Source organism: Cnephaeus nilssonii (genome assembly GCF_951640355.1).
Source record: "Cnephaeus nilssonii genome assembly, chromosome: 1".
Lineage (NCBI taxonomy): Eukaryota > Metazoa > Chordata > Mammalia > Chiroptera > Vespertilionidae > Cnephaeus > Cnephaeus nilssonii.
Genome location: NC_137072.1, coordinates 40,572,781 through 40,596,447, shown reverse-complemented (window position 1 = coordinate 40,596,447; position 23,667 = coordinate 40,572,781). Strand labels below are relative to the sequence as shown.

At 42.8% G+C, this 23,667-nt stretch overlaps 1 pseudogene across 1 annotated transcript; it reads left to right on the top strand.

Annotated features, from left to right (window-relative positions):
- Window positions 1–2,848: 2,848 nt before the first annotated feature.
- LOC307102748 (proline-rich protein 11-like) lies at window positions 2,849–22,832 on the top strand (annotated as a pseudogene). Its single transcript has 3 exons — window positions 2,849–2,959; window positions 21,966–22,407; window positions 22,460–22,832. The product of its transcript is annotated as a proline-rich protein 11-like (transcript).
- The last annotated feature ends 835 nt before the right edge of the window (window positions 22,833–23,667 follow it).

The following is a 23,667-nucleotide window of genomic DNA, read 5'->3' as shown; positions in this document are numbered from 1 at the left end:
GGAGGGGTGTCCCTCAGCCCAGCCTGTACCCTCTCCAATCTGGGACCCCTCAGGGGATGTCCGACTGCCCGTTTAGGCCCGATCCTAAGATCGGGCCTAAACGGGCAGTCGGACATCCCTCTCACAATCCAGGACTGCTGGTTCCCAACTGCTCGCCTGTCTGCCTTCCTGATTGCCCCTAACTGCTTCTGCCTGCCAGCCTGATCATCCCCTAATCACTCCCCTGCCAGCCTGATTGATGCCTAACTGTTCCCCTGCCAGCCTGTTTGCCCCTAACTGCCCTCCCCTGCTGGCCTGGTCACCCCCACCTTCCCTCCTCTGCTGGCCTGGTCACCCCTAACTTCCCTCCCCTGCAGGCTTGATCACCCCCAACTGCCCTCCCTTGCAGGCCTGGTCCCTCCCAACTGCCCTCCCCTGCTGGCCATCTTGTGGTGACCATCTTGTGTTCACATGGGGCAGGATCTTTGACCACATGGGGGCAGCCATCTTGTGTGTTGGAGTGATGGTCAATCTGCATATTACTCTTTTATTAGATAGGATAGAGGCCTGGTGCATGGGTGGGGGCCAGCTGGTTTGCCCTGAAGGGTGTCCCGGATCAGGGTGGGGGTTCCCTTGGGGCGTGGGGCGGCCTTGGGAGGGGCCTGTGGTGGTTTTCAGGCTGGCCACACACCCCAGAAACCCAAGTGGAGGCCCTGGTATCTGGAATTTATTTATCTTCTATAATTGAAACTTTGTAGCCTTGAGCAGAGCCAAGCTTCCTGCTCACTCTGTGGCTGCAGCCATTTATGTTGGAAATTATTTATCTTCTATAATTGAAACTTTGTAGCCTTGAGTGGAGACCAAGGCAGGCCAGGGCTGCAGAAACTTGGCTTCCTCCATCACCAGGGGCAACCCTAGCCTCCTGCTCTTCCAGCTCCATGACTGCCGCCATTTCTGTTGGAATTTATTTATCTTTTATAATTGAAACTTTGTAGCCTTGAGTGGAGGCCTGGGCCCGCCAGGGTGTGTGGAAAGCTTGGCTTCCTCCATCACCAGGGAAACCCAAGCCTCCCTCCTGCTTGCTCTGTGGTCACAGCCATCTTGGTTGGGTTAATTTGCATACTCACTCCTGATTGGCTGGTGTGCATGGCTTGTGTGTGTATCAGAGTGATGGTTAATTTGAATATTACTCTTTTATTAGATAGAATTCCCTTGAATTCCCTTAAGTTAAAATTCAAAAAAATTATGATGAATTTAAATACCAAATAAGACATGTGATATACATATTTAGCCTAGGACAGTGCCAAACTCCATTAAAATTTATTGTTTCATAAATATTGAACATTATTATGAGTCAATACCAGGTCATAAAGTCAGACATCCTATCTAATAATAGACAAATATGCAAATTGACTATACCTCTGACACACCCACAAGCCACGCCCACAAGCCACGCCCACCATCCAATCAGCGAGTATGCAAATTAACCCAAACCAAGATGGCTACAGCCACAGTGAGCAAGGTTTCCTAGGTAACAGAGGAAGCCAAGCTTTCTGCCAGCCGTTGCAGGCCTAAGCCTCCACTCAAGCTACAAAGTTTCAATTATAGAAGGCAAACAAATGGCGGCAGAATGGAGCTTGAGAGAGCAGGCCAGGGTTGCCGCCGGCAACAGGGGAAGCAAAGTTTTCCACACACCCTGGCCGGGCCCACCCGCTTAAGGCAACAAAGTTTCAATTATAACCCCAACACAAATGGCTGCCTGCCTCGGAGAGAGCCCCAGGCTTGGCTCTGCTCCAGGCTACAAAGTTTCAATTGTAGAAGGAAAATAAATTCCAGATACCAGGGCCTCCGCTTGCGTTGCCAGGGGGCGTGGCCCACCTGCAAACCACCACAGGACCCTCGCTCAGGCCTCCCCACGCCCCAAGGGAACCCCAGCCTGATCAGGGACACCCTTCAGGGCAAACCAGCTGGCCCACACCCCTGTACCAGGCCTCTATCCTATCTAATAAAAGAGTACTATGCAGATTGATCATCACTTCAACACACAATATAGCTGCCCCCATGTGGTCAAAGATCCTGCCCCCATGTGGACACAAGATGGCCACCACAAGATGGACAGCAGGAGAGGGCAGTTGGGAGGCACCCAGCCTGCAAGGGAGGGCAGTTGGAGGTGATCAACCCTGCAGGAGAGGGCAGTTAGGGATAACCAGGCCGGCAGAGGAGGGAAGTTGGGGCAAACAGGCTGGCAGCAGAGTGGTTAGGGGGTGATCAGGCTGGCAGGCAGAAGTGGTTAGGGGCAATCAGGAAGGCAGGCAGGCAAGCAGTTGGGAGCCAGCAGTCCTGGATTGTGAGAGGGATGTCTGACTGCCCGTTTAGGCCCGATCCCAGGGATCAGGCCTAAACGGGCAGTCAGACATCCCTTGAGGGGTCCCAGATTGGAGAGGGTACAGGCTGGGCTGAGGGACAACCCCCCTCCGTGCATGAATTTTGTGCACCGGGCCTCTAGTTTACTATAAATTGATACGATTCTTAATTTCTTCTGAAATATTCCTATTAAATTTCCATAAATAAAAGGGAAACTTAAATGTGAGTTCTCTATTTTAATAACTGTGGCATTTAATTAAAACATAAATCTGTATATCCCATATTACTGGTTTGGAATATATGTTTGGTCTCATCTCGTATTTTCCACTGTGTATCTCTTTCCACCTACCTGGCTTTATTAATAGAAGGTTGATTATCTCTCTCTTCTGACCTACCCTTTCCCTTTCTGAGCCCAAAGGCTTATTCATGCAAAATGCTTGGCTGATGGTGAAAACAAGAAAGGTTCCTTGCCTCACACAGCTGTTGTTTCTTTCACTGTCACAAGATGTCACTGCTGAAAACCAGCTTTCGAAATCTAACAGACACATACATGTCTTCTCTAATCTGCAGCAAAATCCTTTCTAATCCCAGTCCCTGCAAAACTCCACCCTTGAATGTAAGTTTATAGCTCTTTAATTTTCTACACAGATGCTCAGTCTTTTATTTATTTATTTTTCTAAAGCATCACACTTGGGGCAGAGTGGCTGAGTCCACAGGAATTTACAGTCTGCTTTATACTGTGCCAGAACTTGCAAGTCAGGGGCCCCTGGTTTAAAAATTTCTCTTTGATATGTTTTGTTTATCCACACTCTTAAAAGTCACCTAAAGTTTTTTACAGAAAAGAACTGAATTTCCAGTTTCTCTCGAATAATGTTGCAATACTAAACTTCTATCTGACCACAGCAACAGCCTTCTGGAGCTGAGTTGCAGGCGCTTCCTTCTGCCTCCTACATCAGATCACACAAGGCAGGCACTTCTCTACAGTCTTCTTCCACTCCACACGCTTTAATGTTGGCTGCTACCTGGCTTTGAGCAATTGAGTGTATGTTCATTCTAGGCCCTAGTGCTCATCCAAGGTCAAGAATCCAGAGTCTGTCTTTTTTCACAAACTTTCCTATGTGGACCCAGGGGTCTTCACCTGCCATGAAACATTAATCAAGGCCACTTAAGTTCATTAGAGAGGTCTCTGGGACCTCTCCTCCCAAAGACTCATTGACCCCCAACCATCCAGTAACAGGTTCTACAGACAAGGCCAACCATATAATTTGCAAGGCCCAGTACAAAATGAAAATGTGGGATCTCTTATTCAAAAAGCCAAAGAAGTGTCAGTGACAGTACTACAATATAAAACTTTTCCTTTTTTTATGGTCCCTCTCTCTAAACATGTCAAGATGGTTTTTTTATTTACTATTTAATAAAATAGTGGAAACCTCTCATGTATAGCCGGTTGGTCAGAAGTACAGGTAACAACCTGGGATTTTCATTGGCATCTGAGGTAGCGGATAGCCTTGTAGCACTAAACCCTTAACCTGTGGAGTCTGACATTATCTCCAGGTAGATAGTGTTGAGTTGAATTGGAGGACATCAGCTGATGTCAGAGAACTGCCAAACATTGTAATTGGTGACCAGAATTGTTACAAAGCATGTTTTATTGTAAGAAGTTATCAAATCATAGTAGCCAAAGTTCTGAAGATCACCAAGTAACAAATATTAAAGCAATCGTTAATGAGGATGCTCAGCTTTCCCTTCTCAATTAAATACAACTTAGTAAGGAGCAGAGAGAATTATTTTGTTTCCTTTGCCTCATCTCCTTTTCCTTTCCATCTATTTACATTACATCGTGTACTATGTAATAGATCATACTTCCACAGTGACCTTTATTCCTGAATATAATTTCTTATACTATGTCACAGAAAAAGGTTTTTTTAACAGAAGAAAGCTTAGCCAGCCCAATTTCAATTGCACATTACAATGTGGGCTTCAATAATTTAATTTCTCTGATAAAAGGATGATAAATATGTTGTAAAAATATGATGATAGTGTCCATTTCTAGTGGGGAATTTTAACAATCTATTAATAATCAATTTTCCATGCATTTTTTGTTTTTCTTTTTCCCAGAAGATATGGTTTTAGTTTTTTCCCTCAGAAATTTAAGTATTTGTCTCTTTCAATACTCTTCTAATCCTATCATGCATCTTCCATCAAACTCTCTGCCTTGGGTTTGTCTAAAATAAAGGATAAGAAAATTAAAAGCTAACACTTAAAAATATTTTATTTCAAGTTTACCAAAATGAAATCCCCATCAAAAATAATACATACCTCTCCCTCTCTTATTTAGTTTTTTCTTATATGAGTACTAAGTTGTAGGCCTGGTTGGCCCTCCAATAATTCTACCATAGAACAAATTTAAATTAAATTCCTAAGATTAAGTTAAATTCATCTGATATTCCCATTTCTAAAAATGCCACTATGTGGAAAGATGCTCTAAACTGATAATAATGTAATCCTGAAGGAAAACATTTAGTTGAACATTTGTAACTGGACTTTAGACAAAGTGTTGAATTATGCTTTATGAAAGTAATGCTACTAAGCAAAAAGGACAGAGCCCTCTTTCAAGTCTTCTTACTTCTTCTTTCAAGAAACTGTGTCAGGTCTTATGTCCAGACTGATAAGGCTTCCTAATGACATTTAGCAAGGATGCTGACTATAAGAAAAGAGACATACCTCACTCAGAAAACTGTTTAGGTTGTAAATGTTTAGGGAATTAAACAGGTTATAAATGGTTATTAAGATAAAGAGATGCATAGCTAAGGAAATAGAAAATAAAACAGGAGCTGTTGATGTTTTTCAAAGTATATAGGGTGTCCTAAAAAAATGTATACATACATTTTGAATAATTATAAAGGCAGTGTTTATTAAAATACATTTCACTTTCAAAATTGAACTATTAGCTGTTATATACACACTTTGGCATATGAAGTGTGTATACATTTTGGGGGGACACCCTGTATATGCCAAAGAATGTTGTTTGTGGTGAGACCAACATCAAAACAAGCTCAGAGTGTTGGAGCAAACACTTTTCAGGGGTAGCTATACACCACTAAGCTACTAATAAAGGCACTAACCTCAACTTGTATTGGGACTTACTTTTGCCCCACCTTGTGTATTCTTTAGAATTAGTGTTTTGGATTTCTTTGGATAAATACCCAGAAGTGTAATCACTGGGTCATAAGGCAGTTCTATTTAAAAATTTTTCCCTTCATAGTGTTTTCAGTAATGGCTGCACCAATCTGCATTTTCATCAACAATGCACAAGGATTCCCTTTTCTCCACATTCTCACCCACACCTGTTGTTTGTGGATTTATTGATGATAGCCATTCTGATAGTGAGAGGTGATATCTCATTGTGGCTTTAATTTGCATTTCTCAGCTGATTAGTGATGTTGAGCATCTTTTCACATATCTATTGGCCATCTGTATGTCCTCTTTGGAAAAATGTTTATTCAGATCCTTTACGCATATCTTAATTGGATGGTTTGGTGTTTCTTGGTGCTAAGATGTGTGAGTTCTTTATAAATTTTGAATATTAACCCCTTATGGGATATATCGTTGATGAATATCTTCTTCCATTCAGTAGGCAGTGTTTTATTGAGAGTTTCCTTTGTTATGCAAAAAAAAATTATTTCAATGTAGTCCCACTTGTTTATTTTTTCTTTTGTGTCTCTTGCCAGAGAAGATATATCAGGAAAAAAGCAGCACTATTAAGAGCAATATCAGAGTTTACTGCCTATGCTTTCTTCTAAGAGTTTTATGAAAATATCTTCTTAAACTTAGGGTTCTGACATTTCCTAAGGCTGGGGAATTTTCAGGGTTTTTAAGGAGACCTATGGTTTAATAAGTAAAGAAGATGCTGCTCACAGCATATTTTCTTTCACCTAATTTTTTTCATTGGGAAATCTGATTAAGAACAAATCAATGTTACAAAAAGAAAGGTAAGCACTAGTACCACTACTATTAATTGCAACACATAACTGAAGCCAACCCCTAGGTCTGGGTGCTGATAAAGTTGTGAATACTCTGACCTCCTGGCCATTGTCTTATTGATTAATGTCTTACTGATTAATGTAGTTCATGGAAAGACTGCCACTTCAGGTGATGTCTTGAGTTTCTGCTATTGATAGAGCAAGGATTCTCAAACTTTAATGGACAGAAGAGACTCACTCACATTGTTTTACCAATAACAAACTGTATCCCCAGTTTATGATTCAATAGATCTGGGAAAGAAATCTTTCATTGATCACACACCGAAGATGATTCTGAGGCAGGACCATGGACCATGTTTTAAATATCATTTGCTACCTAAGTTTCCTCCGTCATACATATCTGGATTCAGGCTGTGAATCTAACAATGTGATGATAATGGGCTCTTACTGATGTATAGTGGCACAGATGAGAAACTAATTTTGCTCAATGAAAAGGGAAGGCAGAGAGAGTGAAAGAGATCCCCAAAGAATAGGTGATATTTAATCTGGGATTTTAAAGATGAGAAGGACTTTTCTAGCTAGGGCTACCTTATGCAGAGCTTTGTATCCTCAGAGGAGCATAGTTTATCCGTGGATTGGTTGTTTCCAAACACAACAGCTGCACCAGAAATCTCCTGAGCTACTTATTAAAATGTGGATTCCCAAGCCCTGCACCACATTGAACTGAATCAAAGCCCATGGGGAGAGACCTGGGTATCTGTACTCTTAATTAACAAGGGTCCCGGGGATTCTGATAAGCAGCCAGTATGGGAACTGCTGGTAGACCAAGGGTTGTCCATCCTGAGAGTCTAGGTCCTTACGAGGATACAGCATCTGAGAGTTGATGGCAGGAAATATCCTGCCAGGGGAGCAACATATAGTCAAGGAGAAGGTCCAAAGCCAGAAATAGGTCAGGAAATTTCCATAGAAAAGGAGATAGGTATAAATATGAGAATTAGGCAAATGAGTTGGACTAGAAAAAGCATAAGGTGTGACCACAGAAGGCAGTTTGTAGAAATAAAGACAAAGTGAGACAGAAAAGCATCCTATAGATCTGGCAGAGGTGAGCATCCTGAACTCTACAAGGATCCTTAATCTAGCTGATGATTTTCACCTGGGGCTGAAAAGACATCCTTTTCAATTAGCAGTTGAAAAGACAAGTCTAAGAAAAAACCAGGATTGGAGTTTGGAAATCATGATGCAATAGAAACCTGACTTTAAAGGGACCCAGTCGAGAAAACAGACACTAATTCTCAAGAGAAGAGGGTAGTATGTTGTCTCTTCATTTTGTAAATTGCATTCTCAGTAGGATTTAACTCATAGTTTCCCTCATGCTTCCTATCTAAGCATGTAGAATTGTTCTTTAAACTACCAGTAGATAGTGCATGGTTTTGGTAAAAAAACAAAGGCAAAGCCAATGATAGCAAATGAAATAACTTGTTTTAAAAAGAAAAGAAATTGATGAACAAAAATAGATCCAGAGACAAATGTCAGAGGAGGTGCGGGGGTTAGAGAGCAACCAAAGGACTTGTATGCATGCATATTAGCATAACCAATGGACACTGACACTGGGGCGGTGGGGGCTTGCCCCGGGGTGGGAATGGCTGGGGGTGGGTGAGGGAGGGTCAATTGGGGGGGGGGGCGGTGTGAAGGAGACATATGTAAAACTTTAGACAATAAGAAAAATAAATTAAAATTTTAAAAAAAAAAGAAAAAAAAACTTATGTTAAGGAAAGTCTAAGCCAAATTAAGATACTAGACCCATATCTGAAGGCTTATTTATTGTCCAAATAAATATTACTCAGAATTTTATGCTCTACATTAGTTTTAACTTATGACCAATAAATTGCATAACCCAGCCAGGAATGAAACGGATCACCAAACCCACAAACATAAAAACTCTGAAGAATTTCTAATATGGTTATCAATTAAGAAGTGGTTTTTTTTTCCTGTAAAGCTAACTACTTTCAGTGTGAGCTTTGGGCACCTTTATTTTCATAGGCTCCTTCCTTCATAAAATACTGTATATATACATATAAATTGTTTTTTATTACTGCTTTGGCATAACAACAAATATACTCCAGGCTTGATTAATTATAAAATATTATTGTTATATTCAGTTTTTCCTTTTAATTTAAAATAATTCTGTGACCCCCTAAAAGTATCATGGGCCCTATACACTGTGCCTATTCTGCTTAATAGACAAGTCCATCCTGGCTACTTTAAGTTATCCTAAGAAATGAAACATAAATAGAAAGTAAAACTAGAGAGAGAATGAGGATGAAGGAGACTGTAGCCCAAGTTATCCATGGCAAATGTAAAATTCCTTGGAACCTGCATGCATTATCTTAAGATTATATTCAAATATTGCAAAAAAAATGTTTCAAATTTCTTCTCATGACGACTTGGGCTTTATCTTTTAAAGAAGATATAGATATAGAAAGCATGAAAGGAGAATTATACAAATAGGTTTTCATTTTAGAATGGCTCCTTCACCACACAGCAGAGTAAATTAGAGGAAACAAGGTGAGCATTTGGATTATAAAGATCACCCACCACTCCTCTCACAGTTTCTTCTTACAAACTTCTCTCAAAATGTCATGCAACCTCCACTGGCTTTGAAATACTTCTGAAAATCCTTCCTCTAAACTTGGGTAAGCCGAAACACAGCTCTGGGGGAAGTGGCATTTCTGCTTGATTAATCTTGGCTGAAGGGTAGCAAGATATTAAATAAGACTTTCTGTCTTGGAGTTTCACCAGTGACCCCAAAGTCTAAGGACAATGTCTAAATTGAGTTGCTAGCCCACTGAAGCAATACATGCTAAGGACTGTGAAACTGATTCTATCAACATCGCTCAGTCCCCCACCTCCATTTCCGTGAATGTTGAAACTGAGGAATGTCTTTGGAAAGAGTTCTGGGAACTATAGAAGGGATGGGACCAGGTAAGGAGGGAAAAATATTCTCCACACCTTAATCCAGGAGAGAAGGGCTTTTATGAGCTTCTCAAAGAACTTGGCCTACAGCCTCTGAAGGTTGGGAGACCAAGGTTGGACTCTCTACCTCTGCTGCAAGAAGTCTAAAGATGCAAAGGTCTGACTAGGGTTGGTTGCACTGGACGAGATCTACACTTCCAGTGATGGTGTGCAAAGGTGTTTGTCTCCTAGGGGGATGTGAGAGGTCAACCAGAAGAAGCCAAAGACCCAGAGTGAGAGGTATATTGCCAGAAACTTATAGCTAAAGGGAGACTCAAAAGCAGCCAGATATGGGAGCATGACTTGTTAATGCAGTAATAGCTCCTCTTGCAGAAGGATCTCCCAGGGGAAAAAAGCACCCCTAGAAGGAAAAAAGAGCCAATAATTATATACATGTCATTATTCAGACACCTATCTTTGTCCCCTGCCCTTGACCAGTATGGGTGTCTCTTTTAATTAGTAAAATGAGGAAGAAGTGACATTGCAAGACTTTGAGGCTAGGTCAGAAAACGCCATGTAGCTCTCACTTTGTTGCCAGATACAACTAAATTAGTCAAATAAAACCTTTTTTATATCTTACCATTCTTCTTTGGAGAAACAGGAAATTATACTGAGGAGTGGAAGAAGAGGTAGAATTAGGAAATCATGAAAAGGCAAAGCATTCCTAGGCAGGCCTAAGCTGAAGGACTATAGAACCCTAAATTAGATTATAACCCTAATTTTTTATATTAAACTAGAGTCCCAGTGCACGAAATTCATGCACTCGAGGGGGGAGGGGGATCGGGCCTAAGCTGGCAATCAGACATTCCTCTTGCAGTTTGGAACCCCTCGCTCCTTACTGCCTGCCTGCTCACTGCTCCTTACCACTCAGCTTGCTGCTCCTTAGCGCTGCCAAGGAGGCAGGAGAGGCTCCTGCCACCGCCACTGTGCTCACTAGTCATAAGCCCGGCTTCTGGCTGAGCAGCGCTCCCCCAGTGGGAGCACACTGACCACCAGGGGGCAGCTCCCGCATTGAGCGTCTGCCCCCTGGTAGTCAGTGCGCATCATAGGGACCAGTCATTCTGGTTCCAACGTAATGGTCACTTAGGCTTTTATTATATAGACTAGAGGCCCGGTGCATGAAATTCGTGCACGGGGGGGGGGGATCCCTTAGCCCAGCCTGCACCCTCTCCAATCTGGGACCCCTCGAGGGATGTATGACTGCCCGTTTAGGCCCAATCCCGGTAGGATCTGGCCTAGACGGGCAGTCGGACATCCCTCTCACAATCCAGGACTGCTGGCTCCCAATTGCTTGCCTGCCTGCCTTCCTAATTGCCCCTAACTGCTTCTGCCTGCCAGCCTGATCACCCCCTAACCACTCCCCTGCCAGCCTGATTGATGCCTAACTGCTCCCCTGCCAGCCTGTTTGCTCCTAACTGCCCTCCCCTGCAGGCCGTGGTGGCAGCCATTTCTGTTGGGATTTATTTATCTTCTATAATTGGAACTTTGTAGCCTTAAGCGGAGGCCTGGGCTGGCCAGGGTGTGCGGAAAGCTTGGCTTCCTCCATCGCCGGGGGCAACCCAAGCCTCCCTCCTGCTCTCTCCAGCTCCGTGGCTGCCACCATTTCTGTTTGGATTTATGTATCTTCTATCATTGAAACTTTGTAGCCTTGAGTGGAGTCCTAGGCCCGCAAGGGCAGGCGGAAAGCTTGGCTTCCTCCATTGCCAGGGAAACCCAAGCCTCCCTCTTGCTCTCTGTGGCAGTAGCCATCCTGGTTGGGTTTATTTGCATATTCGCTCCTGATTGGCTTGTGGGTGTCGCTTGTGGGCATGGCTTGTAGGTGTAGCAGAGTGATGGTTAATTTGCATATTAGTCTTTTATTAGATAGGATTTGGTAAGAATTTTTTTTTCCTGAAATGAGACTTTTTTGTGATCAAAGAAACCAGAATGCTATTTAACCTGCCAATTATTTTTTCAGGGCAGAGAAGAGTAAGTCCAAAAGCAAGTTTGAAAGAAAAGAATAAAAAATAATTCACACCTGGCCAGGCATGGCTCAGTGGTTGAGCATTGACTTATGAACCAGGAGGTCATGATTTGATTCCCAATCAGGGCACATGCCTGGGTTGTGGGTTTGATCCCCAGTGGGGGACATGCAGGAGGCAGCTGATCAATGATTCTCCCTCATCATTGATGTTTCTGTCACTCTCTCCTTCTCCCTTCTTCCCTAAAACCAATAAAAACATATTTTTAAAAATAATTACATAGTATAGTTTAATTTGTTTGATAAATTATTACACAATTTATAATGTATTTTGATGCAGATATAAGACAAGAGCTACAGAGTCAACAGAGAGCTGGAATTATATAGAAAGTGGCGGTCATCTAGTGATGATATCCAGGACAGTTAAAACCCTGGCCTACTGAGGGTTAGGATTTTATATAAAATAAATAAACTAGCTAGTGCAATCATAAGATGAGCAAAAAAAAAAGACAGAAGAAAGAATAACTGGGTTATACTTGCTCAACTTTATTTTATGCTCTTAAAATATTATTGGGGGAAAATGTTCGGTAATTCCTGGAAGTCCTTTGGAAGTTGAGCAACATGGAATTAATTTAAAAAGCAAAACTATTCTATGTTGTGGCCAGTAGACAAAGTGGCCTTAATAAGCCAGAGTAAGTCCCAAACAGGCCTCTCTCTTCTGTACAGAGCCTGCTTTCTAATTCTTCTCAAAAACAAGACAAGCAGTAGCTTGTTGTTTTTTTATAGGAAGGTTTGTGGTGTGTTGTTTTTTTCAGTATGTCTTATTTATAACTTAAATTTCCTTTAAATAGATATGTTCTTTTTTTTTGTTGTTGTTAGTGATCAGAAATTTTGTATTTTGTAAGGCCTAGATCTATATCTCCTACCCCAAATCTGGGAGGGAATATGGCCCATTTTTAACCCATAGAACATGACAGAAGTGACATTGCATGACTTACAAAGCTAGGTCAGAAAAAGTGATGCATCTGCCACTTAGTTTGCTAAGATACTAACTCTGGGAACCCCTGATACTGTTGTATCGCAAATCTGCCAGCTGGACAAGATGCCTAATGAGCCAGTTAGTTAGGAGTCATCTTTATTATGCGCAGGTTCAGAGCAGATTATCTCTGTCAAATTCTGAACTAACACAGGAGGGAGTATTTCCTTTTTTATATCCTTCTAGTTCTTTGTGTAAGACAGCTTGTAACCTTGAATACATATTATATCTAATCAAACACCTGTAATATCTATACAGACAACTTGTAACTTCGAGTACATATTATATCTAATTGAAGCAGGAATTTTAGGGGGACATAGGCAGGCTTTGGGAATTTTTAGAATTGGGGTCCATGGGAAAAGCCTGGGGCTGCAGACTGGGAGAAGGTACATTTCCATAACACAAGGAAGCCAGGTGCAGTTACATTTCCATAAGATAAGGAAGCAGCAACAGGTATATTTCCATAAGACAAGGGAACTGGAAGTAGCCAAGAAAGGTCATATTTACAAAATAAAGCGAAGGAAGCCCAGCCCTTCATTCAGAAGGAGAGGAAGAAAGCCCAAAGGGAATAGGAAAACAATAAGGGAGGAGAGGGGAGAATCTCACATGTCCCATGTGAGGTTCGACCTTTGAGCCCAGGAGTTACTATAGTAACCAACTTGAAGGGGGATATTGACCAATCAGAGGGCATATCAGGCACCAGGATCTGCAGCCTTTATAAGCCCTGGGGAAAATAACCCAGTGGGACTTTTCCCCCTCCCTACGTGGGAGTCTGTACTTGTTCTTCAATAAATCTCCATCTTTGCTACACCACTTTCTGCCTGTGGATTCATTCTTCGATTCTGGCGGACAAAGAATCCGGGTTCTAGTCCAAAAATTAGGTATCAGATGGTGCGTCGGCTGGGAAAATTCTCTGTAAATTAGTCAACCCTCTTCACATCGAATGGTGAGTAACCACGGATTCTGTCTCTTTTCTGTCTCTTGTATGATTTTGGAGGCTGACCGCCGCCCGCCAGTCACTTAAACTTGGCTGCCGTCTAAAAAAGTGGGTATCATCTCTCTCTCTCTTTCACTGCTCCTTTCTGGATGTATTCTCCAGGGCCAAAACCAAAGTGGGCATGGGTCAGTCAACTAAAAGCGACTAGGGCGACTGCAGCTAGAAGAAAGTCTCCCATGGAAGGATAAACTGGTGCCGGGTCGGGTTAGAGCATTAGGCTTTGTCCAGTTGCAAGTCAAAGCCCAGCCATCGACTAAAAGTGCTTGGGTCCCTGCCCAGCTCAGAAGATCAAAGAGGTAATTCTCCCTTCAGTCCGTGATTCTCGGATGTTCTTACGTGAGTAAGAGCCACAGCGGGAGGTGCTGGGAAAGAATCTCTCCATGGCCTCAATAGGGTTTTAACAACACATGTAATTAAATTCTGACCCATCCAGGGGATGCATGCAAGAGTTGGTCACCCAGCATCCTGGGTCCTCGCAACTGTCTTAGAAAGCTGGAAGAGAAACTGAGGCACAGTTCCAAGAACAGCACATATCTGACCCACTACATATGTCCACTCCCCTGGCCCAGATCCCAAGCAGGTTTTATTTGGAGAATCATCTGTCTTTTCTTCTGCTTTCTTTCTCAGTCAGGTCAAATAGTATCCAGCCAAGACCGCTGCCTCCGCGGTCCAGGACCCACTAAGCTTAATCCTAAGTCACCATTTGTGTGGGCTTTTACGGTAAGGGTCCTGGGGGAAAATTTCTAGGCAAGAGTTAAGAAAGGAAGAGCCAGCTAACTGTTTTCCACCCCTGCAGACGTTTTAGCCTTTCAGAGAATTCAGCATTAGAGCCAGACATAGCTGTTTAGTTATTTCATTAATTACTGGGTAATTCGCCTCTTGCCTTCATTGTGACTCTGTAAAATGGTCACACACTCTCAGGAGCATTCTTAAAAGTCTGATTTTCGCCAGGTTTTATTTCCCAGTCCATTTGAAATTTGGAAAGGTGATGCATTCCGCATAAATTACGGGATGCTTCTGGGACTTTTCTATATCCGTGTAGAGCAGTGATGGGCAACCTTTTGAGCTTGGTGTGTCAAACTTCGCCAAAAAACTGAGCATAACTCGGGTAGTGTGTCACTTTGAGGAAAAAACTAACTCCAAGACTCTAGTCGCAAATGTTTCATCCTCAGGAGCAGCAAATGTTTCATCCTCGGCATGCGGCCGCGTGTCATCAGAAATGGCTACGCGTGTCAGTGCTGACACGCGTGTCATAGGTTCGCCATCACTGGTGTAGAGGAAAGGCCAGTTCAAGGGGAGGCGCCCCACCTGACTTTAGGTGGCCCTTGGCCTGAGCCCACCTCATCATGGCTGCTGTAGAATATCCTTGAGATGTGTCAAATGACACAAGGAGAATGCAAGACAATCGGGCGAGCCACATGGTCAAAATGGTCCATTGGAAAATGCTGAGGTTCTGGGGGGGGCCAGTCCCAAACCCAGGACGAGAGACATTGCTTTTAATGGGGTGCCTTGTGAAGTGTCTGTGGATTGTGCGCACTTGTAAATATTGTGTCTGGGAGTGTTTCTGTTAATGTTTCATGTTGACGTATGATTAAGTCTGTTTGAAGATAGGGAACGTCCCAATTTGCCGGGACTCAGCTGCTTGTGGACAAGAGGAACATGTGGTTTGAATCTTGAGAGTCTCTTTGTCTGTGATAGTACCTAGGTTACAGATTGCTAGCTTGGTTTGCTCTTTGCCATCTTTATGAAGATAGAAAGCACTCTGTCTCTGTCCTGTGTAGGCTTTGTGTGTCGCTCAGAACCAAAGGTTGTTCTGCTAGGTTAAAATTTTAAGATCCTGAAGCTAATTTTAAAGTGTAAATTTGTGAAGGTTGCATATATGTTAACCCAGGGAAGTTTACATAAAGACCACTAGCTAAAGTTGTATGATTGTCTTCCCCACCTGGGGCGAAGCGGAAAAAGGAAAAAAAAAGACCTTTTACTCAGACAAGCAGCCCAATTCAGAGTAAAATGTGTTAAATCTTGGTCTATAGGACAACCTATTCTACCACTACCACCAACCAAAACCACTTCCTCAGGCATTGGTTTATACTGTTTTATTATTACTCGTCTTTAACCGTTGCTTGTTATGTTTCATATTCTCCCATTTAGAAGCCTTAACACTGCAACTGGTCCTCCGCATGGAACAGCAAATGGAGGCCACTACATCCATCTTCCATGGACCCTTAGACCACCCACTTCCGGTGGGACTCTGACTGCCGCCCGTAACTACGACCCCTTTGCCAGCAGGAAGCAGCCAGAAAGACGCGGCGTCCATTGTCCCCAATGGCAGTTGGGGTTTCCTAATTGGAGGGGGGACTGAAGCAGGAATTTTAGGGGGACATAGGCAGGCTTAGGGACTTTTTTAGAATTGGGGTCCATGGAAAAAACACAGAGCCACAGACTGGGAGAAGGTACATCTCCATAACACAAGGAAGCCAGGTGCAGTTACATTTCCATAAGACAAGGGAACTGGAAGTAGCCAAGAAAGGTCATATTTACAAAATAAAGAGAAGGAAGCCCTTCATTCAGAAGGAGAGGAAGAAAGCCCAAAGGGAATAGGAAAACAATAAGGGAGGAGGGGGGAGCCTCACATGTCCCATGTGAGGTTCGACCTTTGAACCCAGGAGTTACTATAGTAACCAACTTGAAGGGGGATATTGACCAATCAGAGGGGATATCAGGCACCAGATCTGCAGCCTTTATAAGCCCTGGGGAAAATAACCCAGTGGGACTCTTTTCCCTCTCCCCACGTGGGAGTCTGTACTCGTTCTTCAATAAATCTCCATCTTTTTGCTACACCACTTTCTGTCCGTGGATTCATTCTTTGATTCTGGCAGACAAAGAATCCAGGTTCCAGTCCTAAAATTCGGTATCATAATCAAATACCTGTAACCTTGGATGAACAAACACTTGGCAGAATATGTGAATTAATATAGTGTATCAGCCCCTTTAGATGGCTAGCTTGTAAGGTCAGACAGTTAAGTTTATCTTTTCTATTATTCAAGCTAAAAAACAAAGTTATATTTTATAGAATAAGAGACTATCTAAAAATAACAGAGTAATTCAAAGAGGAGTTGTAAACAGCAGTTTTCCAAAGGAGGGACCACCATGCTTCAGTGCCATACGAAGGGGATTACATGAGGTTGCCATAGTTTGAGGAAGCCCAGGCAACATGGAGAGGCCATGTGGAAGTGTTCCATTGAGACCCCTATTGACTTAACTGACAAATGAGGGCAGACACCTGCAAATGATACCAGCCTCTAGTCCTTGAGTCTTCCCAACTGAGAACCCCAACTATGAGCAGAGACAAGCCATTTCAACTATGCCTCATCCAAATCCCTGGTTCACAGAATCTTGGAGCATAATAAATGATTATTTTAAAGCACCAATTTTGGGTGAATTTGTTGCACAGATAACATCAGATTCCACAGGTTGAGTTCAGCCCTCTATAAGACTTGCTTCTGCCAACACATACACTCTTCAAATGCCAGCCACAAACCCAGACTAGGCGTCTGATCAACTGACTACAAATTGGACGTTCCAACAACTCCCTTCAACTCGGAATGCCATTGTTGTTACCTATACTTCTAACTGACTGGCTGTAAATCAGAAGTTTCCCCAACCCCCTCCTTGGGTTCAGTTAATTTGCCAGAATGGCTCACAGAAATCAGAGAAACGTGTTACTTACTAGATCACTGATTTATTGTGGAAGGTTTATTGGTTTGTGGTACTCAGGAACAGCCAGGATGGGGAAGAGCTGCATAGGGTGAGCTATGTGGAGAGGGAATGACACTTCCGGCCCGCCCCAGGCAAGCCAGGCTCCCAGATCCTCCATGCGTTCCCAAACCCAGAAGTTCTCTGTACCCCATCCTCTTGGGCCTTTATGGAAAATTCATTGCATAGGCATAATTGATTAAATCACTGGACATTGACAATTGATTTCAATCTCCAAACCCTCTCCTCTCCCTGGGAAGTGAATGTTTTGGAGTGAGACTAAAAGTTCCAACCCTCTAGTCACAAGGTTGGGTCTCTAGGCAATCAGTTCTCACTGAGGTGCTTTCCAAAAGTCACCTCATTAACATGATAAAAGATACCATTTTCACTCTCTTCACTTAGGAAATTTCAAGAGACTGGGAGCTGGAAGCTAGGAATTGTGTACTAAGACTAAACATATTTCTTCTAAGTCACAATGATTCCAAGTCCCGTCACCACCATGACTATTCTTCCATGAATTTGAGTCCATTTATGCCCAAACAAGAAACTTCCTATAATAAAAACTATTCAATAATGCCACAGACTACCTTATAAGGCAGTGAGTTTACTGTCGCTGAGAGACCAGCTTTAAAGACTCACTCAGGGATGTTGTAGAGAGATTACTAAATCAGAGTGTAACAGAATGAAATGCTCGGTCTCTCTTTGACTCAATCTTGTTCAAGGCTGGTTTGTTCCCATAACCTTCAGGCTAATAGTTGAGTCTTGCATATAGACATGCTAATCATGAGTGGAATTTGGCTTGAGTTTTACAAAAACAGCCCCTTCCCATTTCCCCTAACCCTGACCTAAAAGAAGCCTGAACTCTGTACTCTCTTTAACATGGATTTCAGGCACCACCAGGGGCTCCCATCTTCTCCTTTGGTGCCTTCTCCATCACTCAACCTTTCCTCACTCCAAACTCTGACGTGTTGAGTTTTGGCTTCCAAAGAATCAGGAACATGGACTTTGGACCAGTGACAAGAGAAAATACCAGACTGTCTGTCCTCAAGGAAACTTTTTTATTTTAGATTTTACAATATATTTGGGACCTCTGATTCTGTTTATAGTCTCTCATGAACTGAGTAATAAATGAAGTACAGAGGGGGCACATAATAAAAATTCTGATGATAGTATTGAAATAAGAAATTTAAGGGGATATAGGCAGGTTTAGGAAATTTTAAAAAAGTGAAAGAGGTCCATGGAAAAAACACAGGGTTCCAGACTGGGAGAAGTTAACATTTCCTTAAGATCAGGGAGCAGAAAGCCAGTAGAAGTTACATTTCGATAAGATAAGGAAACTGGGAGTAACAAAAGGTCTATATTTACAAAATAAAGAAGGAAGAAGAAAGCCCAGAGGGAATAGGAGAACAATGAGGGAGGCGGGACTCATGTGTCCCATGTGAGATTTGACCTTTGAGCTCAGGAGTTGTTATAGTGACCAAATCAAAAGGGGGATAGTGGCCAATCAGAGGGCATATCAGGACACAGGGACTTGCAGCCTTTATAAATTGTGGAAGAAGGGGCTAGGTGGGACTCTTTCCCCCTCCCCACATGGGAGTCTGTGCTATGAGGTTCTTTCCCCTTCCCCACGTGGGAGTCTGTACTTGTTCTTCAATAAATTTCCACCTTTGCTATCCCACCTTCCATCCGGGGACTCATTCTTCGACTCCAACGGACAAAGATTCCGGGGGACCATCCTGCCCAAGAGAACACCACATGTTCCAGTCCAAAAGTCCCGTATCAGTATACTATAGTAAGTCTTCACAAAGGGGGAAAACTGCAAAAAAGAAAAGAGCCTTTTGAGTAATAAACAACAAACTAGTTACTTGTCATAGCACCTCATTTACCTTCCCTTTGGGTAAACTAGGTTTTTAATCCTTCTACCACAGATGCTCACGGGAACATTTTTACAAAAGCAAGTCTTATGGAATTCAATCTAATTGCATGGTTTTTTAAATCTGCATTGAAATAAAAAGGCTAGGAGGAAGATTTCTTCACGTGGTTAGCCCTATGGCATTTCTTACAAATTTATCTACAGATCAATCTCTGAAATATGGTTCCTTTTAGTAAAACATATTTGAACAAAACTTTCATCTTTGAATAAATAATTAAAAGGTTAAAAGGAAATTTTTTGACCCTGACCCAATGCACAGTGAGGTTGTATTTCTAAGCTGTCCGGCTTCCGGCTAGTTTCTGTAACTGAGATGCTGACCAAGAGAACTTATCTACAGACTGAAAATTCCTAGTCTTATTCTACTCAATGACTTAAAAGGAGCTTCAACTATGACACTTGTGATAAAACAGCAAATACAGACTATCAAACCCTCAGGAGACCGAAATTTCAGTCATGGTCTTATCCTTACTCTGGAGATAGGGGCACTTTCTAATGTATAAGATCTTCACTCTTTGAAATACTACAGAGAAGAGCAGGGTTGCCTAAGGGCAGCAAAGGGGACGTTGGTACCCTTGTTGAATTCCCCCAAAAAAGTGGCTTTACCCTTTACCCCAAAATAAATTTAGGTTTAAGACCAAAGATTTAAATGAAACAAAATAAACCAAAAACCGAAAAATATCCAGAAAAAAATGAGGGATTATTTTTTAATCTTGAAAGGAGAATAGCTGTTATAAACATAATCTCAAACATGAAAGCTATAAAAGTGAACTAAGTTTAACTTCATAAAATGTTAAACTCTCTTAGTGGTGTTAAAAAAATAAACAAACAAAACAAAACCATTGACAACAGGATAAGAACAGACCATTCACAGAAATAAATATGAACAGCAATCATGAAAAATGCTTAATTTCCTTCAAAAGTTAAAAATGGAAATCAAAGTGAGGAAACTGCATATTTTACCTATCAGATTAGCATTCCTTTAAAAAATAAAACCAAGCATGAGTAGAAGAAAATAGGCCTTCTCATACACTGTAAACGAAAGAGTAAGTTGCTAAAACTTTTTAAATTGACTTTTTAGAGGAAGAGAGAGGCAGGGAGAGGGGGAGAGAGGGAGAGAGAGAGAGAGAGAGAGAGAGAGAGAGAGAGAGAGAGAGAGATTTGCTGTTCCATTTACTTATGCATTCATTGGTTGATTCTTGTATGTGCCTTAACCAGAGATTGAACCCACAACCTTGGAGTGTTGGGTGATGCTTTAACAACTGAGCTATGCATCCAGGGCACAAAATGTTTAAGGGTCCATTTTGGAGAGACCATGGCTAGATTGGCCCCTTCACTAGGTTTTAATTTAACTTTTTTTATTGGTAAGAGTGAGGCCACTGCCTGGATTCCATTTAATCCCCAGGATCTTAGACTAAAATAATGCCTAAATTGAAACCTCAAAGAAGAAAGCTAAAAGCAAAAGCAAAAAAGATCCTCTCTAATAAAAGAGTAATATGCAAATTAACCATCACCACTCCGCTACATAAGCCACACCACCAGCCAAAACACACCCACCAGCCAATCAGGGTGAGTATGCAAATTAACCCCAACCAAGATGGCTACCAGAAGGGAGGCTTGGGTTTCCCTGGCAACAGAGGAAGCCAAGCTTTCCACACAGTCTGGCGGGCCCAAGCCTCCACTCAAGGATACAAAGTTTCAATTATAGAAGATACATCAATCCCAAGAGAAATGGCTGCCGGCCACGGAGAGGGCAGGAGGCTTGGCTCCACTCCAGGCTACAAAGTTTCAATTGTAGAAGGTAAATAAATTCCAGATACCAGGGCCTCTGCTTGGGTCGCCAGGGGCGTGGCTGGCCTGCAAACAACCACAAGCCCCTCGCCCAGGCCTCTCCACACCCCAAGGGAACCCCACCCTGATCCCTGATCCAGCACACCCTTCAGGGCAAACCAGCTGGTTCCCACCCGTGCACCAGGCCTCTATCCTATGTAATAAAAGAGTAATATGCAGATTGACCATCACTCCAACACACAAGATGGCTGCCCCCATGTGGTCAAAGATCCTCCCCCAGATGACACAAGATGGCCACCACAAGATGGCCAGCAGGGGAGGGCAGTTGGGAGGGACCAGGCCTGCAAGGGGATGCAGTTGAGAGGGACCAGGCCTGCAAGGGAAGGCAGTTGAGAGGGACCAGGCCTGCAAGGGAGGGCAGTTGGAGGCGATCAACCCTGCAGGAGAGAGCAGTTAGGGGTGACCAGGCCGGCAGAGGAGGGAAGTTGGGGGCAAACAGGCTGGCAGGGGAGCAGTTAGGCATCAATCAGGTTGGCAGCGGAGTGGTTAGGGGGTGATCAGGCCAGCAGGCAGAAGTGGTTAGGGGAAATCAGGAAGGCAGGCAGGTGAGCGGTTGGGAGCCAGCAGTCCTGGATTGTGAGAGGGATGTCCAACTGCCCACTGGGATTGGGCCTAAACGGGCAGTCGGACATCCCTTGAGGGGTTTCAGGTTGGAGAGGGTGCAAGCTGGGCTGAGGGACACCCCCTGTCCCCGTGCATGAATTTCATGCACCGGGCCTCTAGTCTTTAAAATAAAAGAAAAAAGAAAGCCTCTCACTTTCAGTCCAAGCTAATCACACCTCCCCCTGCACCACCCTCAGAAGAAAGAGTGGTTATTTCTTCAATAGATACACCACTTGGCAAACGCGGGCTAAGATCATCCTGGAACTTCAAATGTCCCAGCATCAAGGATGCAGTAAGGCTCTAGCTCTCCCCAGCAACCAGCATCTTTCCCTTCGCCCTCCTCTCCTGCCCAGGCACATCACCCTCGCCTTTCTCACTCCCAGGCTCCGAGGGCCCTGCTTTTGCTTCTGTAACTTGTTTCATGAGCCTATGCAGCCCAGGCTCACTTCTATCTCTGTAACTTTCTAAATAAACTTTCTCATAATTTGGGGGAGAGCGGAAGGTACAGTAAAACTTTGGACAGAAGATGGTCTACCTGCAACGGGTGCCGGCACTGCATAGCCCAGAGTTTAGAAATATTGAAAAATACCATCTTTCCATCCCATTTCTGCCACCGAGAACTTCATAGTCTTTAAAAACAAAAACAAAAAACCGGTTTGCATTTATAAAATGAATTATGCAAGCTCCAGGAAGTGCTGAAGACCTACTCAGAAAATTCTTCCTGTGCAACCTGTGGTCAAACCTGTTACACGACTGGTAAACTTACAAGTGCCTTCCTGTGCTCTAACCACCCCTGGAGAATCCTGAGCTGCACTTCCTCCCACGCAGCCACAGCCAGCCCCACCCGCTCCACCTTCTCCTCTGCCTCACCTCCACCACCCACAGCACCTTTGCTGCTCAGAAAACCCAACCTCACTAAAGCACTTGGTCTGGATCGTTAAATAAATAAATAAATAAATAAATAAATAAATAAATAAATAAATAAATATGCCCATGCAGAAAACAGTTAAAGATCTGCTGACTGTAAAATTTTAAAAATACAATTTTGAGGAAAGGATAAAGCTTGTTCCATCACCAAAGGTATGGAATTCATTAGTTGCGTCTCTGACCTACAGCAGGTTACCCTGGAGCCCAACTCCAAAGTGTTATCAACTCGAGTTGCAAATGCCTTCGTTCCTCCTGGTAAAAGGCAGATAGATCTGCAGAAACTGCTTAGAAAAGTCGATGCCGAGAAGAGCCCAGGTGGGACCCCAATTCCCAATAAAGAAAATATGGAAACAGAAACTAGACGGACTCCAGCAATGAGCCGGGTCTTCAGGACAAAGTTTCAGCCGGCTCACCCACTCCGCGAGCAGCTTTGATGAACAGAACTGGTGCCAACTCGGCCTGACTCTACGTGATGATTCATAAAATATATAGATATCACCGCAATTCTTTCTTTTAAATGTAATAGGGTATGTACTAGTAGATAATTATTCTAATATATAATTTTATTTAAAGAATTAAAGTACAGTATGTACGGAGCCCATAAATACTATGGGTATCTGGATATTTTCTAGTTTGCATGATCAATAAGAGAACAGACGGAAACCCCCAACATGATGTTTATCCTGGAATTACTCAATTTAGGGTGGAGAAGTTTTTCAAATTTAACTAGATAACACTATTTGTATTCTGTAGGTGCAGTTATGACATTAAGATAATAACGTAGTTCCCATTCATCTGGGGTAATTGAAAAGAAAAGTATTTCAGCCTGTAAAGCTCAATCATTCATTAAGCACTACAAACTAGATCAATAAAAGACACCCTCTAGATTTCATTTCTGTTCACTATAAACAGTCAAGAAGTAAACCCGTCCTCATCCAAACCCAACTGCTTTCCAAAAGGACTGGAAGCAAAATATCCAATGTAGCCTTAAAAATAAGAATGGATCATTTCTAGCATCTTTGATAGGTAGGTAGTTATATCTGGCTCACTGAAGTCTGAGATATTCGTCCTTTGACATCTGCTGTCCACATTCATACAGCTAAATATAAATCTCATGAAGTCTTCAACACGAACCTTTTATTTTCCGCAGTGCCCTGCGAAGGATGCTCTGAGGTCCTCAGCAGGTTCACTGCAAGACCTGATTCCTAGTCCTCAACAGCCTGTTGATTCAAGGACAGTACATGCACACCTAACTGGATTTTTGTTCTT